Here is a 6,769-nt window from a genome sequence, read left to right as displayed (position 1 = left end):
GCACTTTTCCCTCATACATAATATCTAATAAATTCAGAGGCAATCTTGTTTGGTAAATTGGTCATATATTTAGTGTTAGATTGTGGGAGAGAAACTCATAATAGACTGCTTTCCTAGACTTTGGGCACCCTGTCTGGAGGGTCTCAAAAATGAGCTCTCTCAAGTCGGCCTCCCTGAAAATGGCCTCATAGTTTTATCTTAGGACCGTGTCAACTCTCCTATGCTTTCTCATATTGAAGGCAAAGAGATTCAGACTAGAGGGAAATCCCGTAGAACATCAGACTAAACCCTTACATCATTGGACATAATTCCAATGTGATAGAGTGAACAAAAAATGACCTGAATTAAGGATACATATCGATTCATTTTAATGACCATTGGCCTGGTCAACCGGTCAGGGGTCTGGATGGAAAAAAGCTGAGAGTGTGCTCGCTTCGGCAGCACATATACTAAAATTGGAACGATACAGAGAAGATTAGCATGGCCCCTGCACAAGGATGACATGCAAATTCGTGAAGCGTTCCATATTTTTCCGGATGGCCAACAGGCACATGAAAAGATGCTCAACGTCACTCCTCATCAGGGAAATACAAGTCAAAACCACACTCAGATATCACCTCACACCAGTCAGAGTGGCCAAAATGAACAAAACAGGAGACTATAGGTGCTGGAGAGGATGTGGAGAAACAGGAACCCTCTTGCACTGTTGGTGGGAATGCAAACTGGTGCGGCCGCTCTGAAAAACAGTGTGGAGGTTCATCAAAAAATTAAAAATAGACCTACCCTATGACCCAGCAATAGCGCTGCTAGGAATTTACCCAAGGGATACAGGAGTACTGATGCATAGGGGCACTTGTATCCCAATGTTGATAGCAGCACTCTCAACAATAGCCAAATTATGGAAAGAGCCTAAATGTCTATCACCTGATGAATGGATAAAAAAATTGTGGTTTATATACACAATGGAGTACTACGTGGCAATGAGAAAGAATGAAATATGGCCCTTTGTAGCAACATGGATGGAACTGGAGAGTGTGATGCTAAGTGAAATAAGCCATACAGAGAAAGACAGATACCATATGGTTTCACTTTTATGTGGATCCTGAGAAACCTAGCAGGAACCCATGGGGGAGGGTAAGGAAAAAAAAAAAAGAGGTTAGAGTGGAAGAGAGACAAAGCATGAGACTCTTAAAAACTGAGAACAAACTGAGGGCTGATGGGGGGTGGGGGGGTGGGTGATGGGTATTGAGGAGGGCACCTTTTGGGATGAGCACTGGGTGTTGTATGGAAACCAATTTGACAATAAACTTCATATATTGAAAGAAAAAAAGAAGGAAAAAAGCTGAGAGATCTGAGACAAGGTCTTTGGTAGAGTTGTGTGAATGGATATATGGCAGAGGGCATAGAGTGAAGATTTTTGTATTTATATCAGAAAGCATCCATCATGGAAGAGGCACTGCACAATGAAGTAGACAAAATGACTTAACCAGCTTTCTTCATTGACCATCCTGTAATTAGGATAATGAGCACAATAAAAAAAAATGGTCAAAGTGTCAGAGATGGAGACTATTTATGGGCTCAATTTCATGAAGTCTGTTACCAATGTATATCTAGCCTTTGCTGCCTCTGCATATGCAACTGTCAGTGATAGAAATCAACACTGAGCCCCTTGAAAACAATCAGGAGATGACCTTGATCAGCTGAAGACTGGAGACTAGTATTACTGAGGAGGAAAGAAAGGAATGCATGTGAAACCCTGGTGATCCATTTTCAGTGCCTCCTGGTATTCCCTTCCCCAAGTGCTGTAACTGGGGACAGATATGTGCAGCAAACTGAGAAGTGTATGATGGTCAAGTGTCAGACCACATAGAGGGGGTATTTTGGAAATGAATTTCTTTTCTTAGCGTTGATTGATTAACTCTTGATATGCTACATCTAGGCTAAAAAACATACTAGCTTTACTTATTTTTAGATAAAATTAGAATCTTCTATATAGACTTTCTGTACAGACTTCTTATCTTAATTTAGATTGAGATTGATGCAAAAAGATTTTATTTAGACATATATCTTAAAGATAATGGTTAGTCCACATATTTTCACCTACAATAAAGCAGCAGGCAAAATTTAAAACATAGTCTTCCTGTTTCTGGTTACTCTTAAATGTTACTGTGTTAGATAACATCCGTTTATCCCACCACCTTTTTTCCACTCTGCTTTCTGAGATCGAAGACTGACCTGAATAGACTATACCAATGGGTTCCCTTTCCCTGTAGCTTTCAGTTAGAATCAGTAATTTGGGAACTTGCAGGAGATCAGAAAAAGGTAGGAAAGTAAGGTTGGGGAATCTTTTACCCTGAAGTCTTTCCTAAAGGAGTACTTAGAATTGCTTGTTTTTGTCAAAGGTCCCAGTTCTTCTAAAATTGGTCACTGGAATATGATTATTTGCTTCTAGATTCTCTTAACTCCACATCTCTTTTTTTTTTTCTCTTAGGGCATACTGTTGATAATACCTGCCCTCGCTGATACTAGCCCCAGGATATTGCACTATCATTTGTAGTTTTCCAACACCTTCCCCATAGCTTTGTAAATAGTTTTTGAAATGAATTCTCCTGGGACTCTAAGTGATACAGTAATTCATTGTTTTTCAACATTTTTTTCATTATCTATCCCCTAAGGAATATTTTTAGACATTATTAAATGCTATTATAATATCCCAGATTTTTTCACACTCAAAATCCAATTTCCCCCACCTGGGGGTGATATTGCTCCTGTTGAGAATATAGGAGTAGCTGGGTAACAGAGGTAGCCTAATGGGATTTATGGTTTACATGCACATATCATCAAGGACTTCAACTGTTGGGAGAAAATAGGACATGGTAGGCTTATAGAATGTGATTTGTACCTTGAACTAGCAGTTTATAAGTGCTTAGAATGCATAGATCTGGAAACCAAGAGGTAAGAGTGAAGGTTATCATTATTACATATAGTAACCCCTTGAGAAAATTTTCTTCTTGTCACTGCAACCTTGAACTTGGTGACTGTGAGAATTGACTGTGAGAATTCTAGTGCCCAAAGCAGGAATGTTTACTCAAAAAGATACAATCATGATTCAATGAATGGGAGGCTAAATCTACTCCTGGCCACTTGGGGCTTCTCATGTTTCTTCATCAACAAGAAGGGAACTTACCAATGTTATTGATTAGATTCCCTTATCAGGGAGGTATTACAATAATGTACAAAAAGAGGGCTATTATTGGAATCCAGAAGGTTTTCTGTGGTACCTCTTGCTATTTCTTTGTGTTTATTAATACCCATAATCAGTGGAATACAGTGGTAAAGCAATGTGTCAGGTTTCATAGGACAGATGGTTCAGGTTACCACATTAAAGAACCCTGTCCAGAAAAGTTCTGGCAGAGAGTAAGGAGAATATGAAATGTATTATGAATTAAGGCAGTTACAATCACCAACCTAGGTTTTTTTGACTAGCTAAAAAAGTGGGGACTTAGCAGCCATATTCTACAGTATTTAACTTTATTTCCTCCCTCCTTTCTCCCAGGATATTCAATATGAAACTAACTGAAGAAATATATTTGGCCAAAGAAAATAATCTGAATCTTGAAAGCTTTGAAATTACTAGCTTGATAAAAATTGAATACAATCTGACTTGTTAAAGTCAGCTGTAATAGAGTGTAATGTTGTTCTACCAAAAACCAAGTTAATTTTCAAAATCAAAAACTTATATGGTAAATTACATACTATTCTACTTATAGGAAGGAAACTTAAGTGAATTCTTCTTTACATTTGTTATTTTGCTTAATTATATGTAGGTAAAAATCATGTATACACCTAATGTGTCCTAACTGTATTTAGTTTAGTATATTATTTTTAAATTTTATTTTTTAATTTTTATTTTTTAATTAATTAATTAATTATTTATTTATTTATTTATTTATTTATTTATTTAGAGAAGGAGAGAGGGGCAGAGAGAGAGGGAAAGAGAGAATCCCAATAAGGCTCCACACTCAATGCAGAGCCTGCCCCTGGGGCTCATCTCACAACCATGAGGTAGACACTTAAGCTGAAACCAAGAGTTAGACACTTAACTGATTGAGCAACCCAGGCACCACAGTATATTATTTTTTAAAGTAATACTTCAGTTTATACATTTTACATCCTCAAATATAAAACTAGGTTCTAATTCAAACACTTTTTTTAAATTTTTTCTTTAATGTTTATTTATTCTTGAGACAGAGACAGAGTATCAACAGGGGAGGGGCAGAGAGAGAGGGAGACACAGAATCTGAAACCGGCTCCAGGCTCTTATCTGTCAGCATAGAGCCTGATGCGGGGCTCGAACCCATGAACTGTGAGATCATGACCTGAGCTGAAGTCGGACGCTTAACTGACTGAGCCACCCAGGTGCCCCTCAAATACTTTTAAAATATAATTAAGATGATGTTTCTTTCTGATTAAATATATCATCTTTAGTGTTTTGTCTCCAGGTTATAGCACAGTGAGCAACTTACTTTTAATGAATTACAGTAAACTGAGCTATTTGTTGAATGAATGAAAACTTAGTTTAAAACAAACAAACAAACAAACAAAAACTACCAAAAATATCAGGTAAAGCATCCAAGAGTTATGTCACAATCTTATTCAAGATCTAAGATTGTTGATGATCCTTGAATTTCTTTTATATAACCTTTTATAGATAATATACAGAAAAAAATGTTGCCATTGTTTTATTTTTTTTAAATTTTTTTAACATTTATTTATTTTCAAGAGACAGAGAGAGACAGAGAACGAGTGGGGAAGCAACAGAGAGAGAGAGGGAGACACAGAATCCAAAGCAGGCTCCAGGCTCTGAGCTGTCAGCGCAGAGACTGACATTGGGCTTGAACCCACTAATCATGAGATCATGACCTGAGCTGAAGTTGGTCACTTAACTGACTGAGCCACCCAGGCGCTCTGATGTTACCATTGTTTTCATTGAAAAAATATGAAATATATTCTAGAAAACTATATCAATTAGAAAGATGAATGATCCAGATATTATAATTAATAATATTGAATTTCTGGAATGTGATAAACCACTGATTTTCTTCAATCTCCCTTACTGTAATTAATTTTGTTGGTTTAATCCTTTTTTGAGATCCAAATCTTTCAAATTTGGCCTGTGGTAAATTAAATTAAAAAGTACATATTATGTTCCGTGATACAGACTGACTTTTGTTCATAGCAATGTGTCTACCAACCTCATATTTGCAAGTGTGTATGTGTGCATTTACTGGACCAGACAATGAACAATGTTTATTATAGAATCTATGAAATTCTTGTTTATCTGAGCTGTGTCCATGTAATGACTTGATTTTCCATAAACCAAAAGATGAACTATTTGGAATTGAATAAAAAGAAGTTTCTAAAATTAACAAGTAAAGTAATCATCTAATAAATTCTTTTAAGTTCCTCTATTTTGATTGTCATGAACATTACTAAATACCATAAAGGAACTAAAACATAGCTCTAATCCATGTGCTTCATTCAAATAAGGGAGATAAAAATATAACCACCCTTCATAGTTTCCTCAGAGAAGTCTGAGTTTATACCTGTGTCCCTACCTTAAATATTGATGCCCCTTTTATTCTTAAAGGTGGTCATGTTAGGTTAATATTATATAGTCATCACCTTAGAGGTAATGCATATAAACCAATAACTAAAATATGGAGTGGTAACTAATTAGTATAAGGAAATAAGATAAGTACAAAGCAATTACCATTGGAATTCATGATTGGGTGAGTTCAATTCTCTCTGGTGATCAGGGAAGACTTCAAAGCAGATATGGCAGACAAATACGCCATATCTTAAAGAAAGAGGACTATTTCAACAGAGAGAAAACGAAGGAGAGGCAGTTTATTCAAAATAACTATATGTTTAATGTGAAAAATTATTCACACTAAAGTTGAAATGTTGATTTAAAATGTGGATTTTTTGGAGTGCCTGGATGGCACTTCATGACATGTATCTCAAGATTGCTTTGCCTATTCAGAGTCTTCTGTGGTTCCATACAAATTTTTTGGATTGTTTCTTCTAGTTCTGTGAAAACAGTTGGTAGTTTGACACAGTTGCATTAAATCTGTAGATTGTTTTGGGGACTATAAACATTTTAACAGTATTTGTTCTTCTAATGATTGAGCATGCAACGTCTTTCTATTTCTTTTTGTTGTCTTCTATTTCTTTCATCAATGTTTTATAGTTTTCAGGGTATAGGTCTTTCACTTTGCTTAAGTTTGTTCCTGGGTATTTTATTATTTTTAATGCAGTTGTAAAAGGGATTGTTTTCTTAATTTCTCTTTCTGCTGCTTCATTATTGTTGTAAAGAAATGTAACAGATTTCTGAATGTGGATTTTGTATTCTGCAAATTTACTGAGTTTATCAGTTTTAACAGTTTTTTTTGTGGAATATTTTGGGTTTTCTATATATATAGTATTATGTCATCTGCAAATAGTGAAAGTTTTACTTCTTTCTTAGCAATTTGGATGCCTTTTATTTCTTTTTGCTGTCTGATTTCTGTGGCTAGGGCTTCCAGTACTATGTTGAATAAAAGTAGTGAGAGTGAGTGGACATCTTAAGGGAAAAACTCTCAGTTTTTCACCACTGAGTATGATGTTTGCTGTGGGTTTTGCATATATGGCCTTTATTATGTTGAAGTATATTCCCTCCAAACTTACTTGTTGAGGGTTTTTATTGTGAATGAATGCTGTACTTTGT

The 6,769-nt window shown here is 35.8% G+C and overlaps 1 non-coding gene across 1 annotated transcript; it reads left to right on the top strand.

The window, feature by feature from the left end:
* Window positions 1-425: 425 nt before the first annotated feature.
* Window positions 426-532, top strand: LOC124502725 (U6 spliceosomal RNA). Its single transcript, XR_006959989.1, has one exon. It is a non-coding gene; the product is annotated as a U6 spliceosomal RNA (small nuclear RNA).
* Window positions 533-6,769: the final 6,237 nt, after the last annotated feature.

The sequence above is a fragment of the Lynx rufus genome, unplaced genomic scaffold (genome assembly GCF_022079265.1).
Source record: "Lynx rufus isolate CCGP_SWC_20201006 ecotype Redwood Valley unplaced genomic scaffold, mLynRuf1.p SCAF_7, whole genome shotgun sequence".
Lineage (NCBI taxonomy): Eukaryota > Metazoa > Chordata > Mammalia > Carnivora > Felidae > Lynx > Lynx rufus.
This window is presented reverse-complemented; position numbering and strand designations above follow the sequence as displayed.